This window comes from Schistocerca gregaria, unplaced genomic scaffold, assembly GCF_023897955.1.
Source record: "Schistocerca gregaria isolate iqSchGreg1 unplaced genomic scaffold, iqSchGreg1.2 ptg000616l, whole genome shotgun sequence".
Taxonomy (NCBI): Eukaryota; Metazoa; Arthropoda; class Insecta; order Orthoptera; family Acrididae; genus Schistocerca; species Schistocerca gregaria.
Window position 1 is genome coordinate 32,501 of NW_026062004.1, and position 2,500 is coordinate 35,000.

Genomic DNA, 2,500 nt, shown 5'->3' on the forward strand with positions numbered 1-2,500 from the left:
CAATCGTACATTGCAGTCCACCCCTATATCTTCCACTTCATGAAGAGTTATCTCCCAAAAGCCAAAGTCCCGCTGTCCCAATACATGCTCTGGACGGCGGGCCGCGAGACGTGACGCTCGGTGGCAAAGAGTGCGCCGCTGAGGATATAGAGGGTCCGTCCCCCCGCACAGTGGTGACGGTGTGCGGGTAGTGTTTCCGACACCTCTTCCTGCGGTGGCAACTCTGGGGCAGAGTCGATACTCGCCCACTGGTGGAAGGTAAGCATTCTGCTTTACATCAGTACATAACTAATATTTCAGTCGTCTGACGTCCCTCCTTAGTAAATGATGCAGGACCACATACATAGATGATACATACTGTAAACTGGGGAGGACAGTGTGAACCGCACTCGACCCAGTCACCCTATCTCACAGTCCACTCTGTGTGTAACAAAGCGAAAGCACCAAAGCACTATCGTTCAACAACATCCATTTTATCCTCGCTGCCACAGGACACTATCCAAACAACGACAAGAGGAACGTCACGTCCACTAATAAGACAGAATGTCTCACATCACCCGCAAACAACGCAGCTCAAATCAGCCAGCAACACCCACAGTGGTCCACCCAGTATCAACACAGGACGCAACGCCACGCCACAACACAAAAGGTACAAGTAATAAAATACCCTTTGGCCACACCCCTTATAAAGGCATCGAACCAACCCACCACCTGACACCAGCCAAACGTACATCCTGATTTGACACATCTCTGGCAACCTAACCCACGTTGGCCCTTAACCTAACCCACGTTGGCCCTTAACCTAACCCACGTTGGCCCTTAACCTAACCCACGTTGGCCCTTAACCTAACCCACGTTGGCCCTTAACCTAACCCACGTTGGCCCTTAACCTAACCCACGTTGGCCCTTAACCTAACCCACGTTGGCCCCTAACCTAACCCACGTTGGCCCCTAACCTAACCCACGTTGGCCCCTAACCTAACCCACGTTGGCCCCTAACCTAACCCACGTTGGCCCCTAACCTAACCCACGTTGGCCCCTAACCTAACCCACGTTGGCCCCTAACCTAACCCACGTTGGCCCCTAACCTAACCCACGTTGGCCCCTAACCTAACCCACGTTGGCCCCTAACCTAACCCACGTTGGCCCCTAACCTAACCCACGTTGGCCCCTAACCTAACCCACGTTGGCCCCTAACCTAACCCACGTTGGCCCCTAACCTAACCCACGTTGGCCCCTAACCTAACCCACGTTGGCCCCTAACCTAACCCACGTTGGCCCCTAACCTAACCCACGTTGGCCCCTAACCTAACCCACGTTGGCCCCTAACCTAACCCACGTTGGCCCCTAACCTAACCCACGTTGGCCCCTAACCTAACCCACGTTGGCCCCTAACCTAACCCACGTTGGCCCCTAACCTAACCCACGTTGGCCCCTAACCTAACCCACGTTGGCCCCTAACCTAACCCACGTTGGCCCCTAACCTAAGTTACGCTGCACCTTAACCTAAGTTACGCTGCACCTTAACCTAAGTTACGCTGCACCTTAACCTAAGTTACGCTGCACCTTAACCTAAGTTACGCTGCACCTTAACCTAAGTTACGCTGCACCTTAACCTAAGTTACGCTGCACCTTAACCTAACTTACACTGCACCTTAACCTAACTTACACTGCACCTTAACCTAACTTACACTGCACCTTAACCTAACTTACACTGCACCTTAACCTAACTTACACTGCACCTTAACCTAAGTTACACTGCACCTTAACCTAAGTTACACTGCACCTTAACCTAAGTTACACTGCACCTTAACCTAAGTTACACTGCACCTTAACCTAAGTTACACTGCACCTTAACCTAAGTTACACTGCACCTTAACCTAAGTTACACTGCACCTTAACCTAAGTTACACTGCACCTTAACCTAAGTTACACTGCACCTTAACCTAAGTTACACTGCACCTTAACCTAAGTTACACTGCACCTTAACCTAAGTTACACTGCACCTTAACCTAAGTTACACTGCACCTTAACCTAAGTTACACTGCACCTTAACCTAAGTTACACTGCACCTTAACCTAAGTTACACTGCACCTTAACCTAAGTTACACTGCACCTTAACCTAAGTTACACTGCACCTTAACCTAAGTTACACTGCACCTTAACCTAACTTACACTGCACCTTAACCTAACTTACACTGCACCTTAACCTAACTTACACTGCACCTTAACCTAACTTACACTGCACCTTAACCTAACTTACACTGCACCTTAACCTAACTTACACTGCACCTTAACCTAACTTACACTGCACCTTAACCTAACTTACACTGCACCTTAACCTAACTTACACTGCACCTTAACCTAACTTACACTGCACCTTAACCTAACTTACACTGCACCTTAACTGTCACATGTAACGTCACAGGAATGTAGCTTTGCCTAACAGCAACCCTCTGAACATAGTTCACTGCTTGGATCCTCTGGTGTCATGTGTATT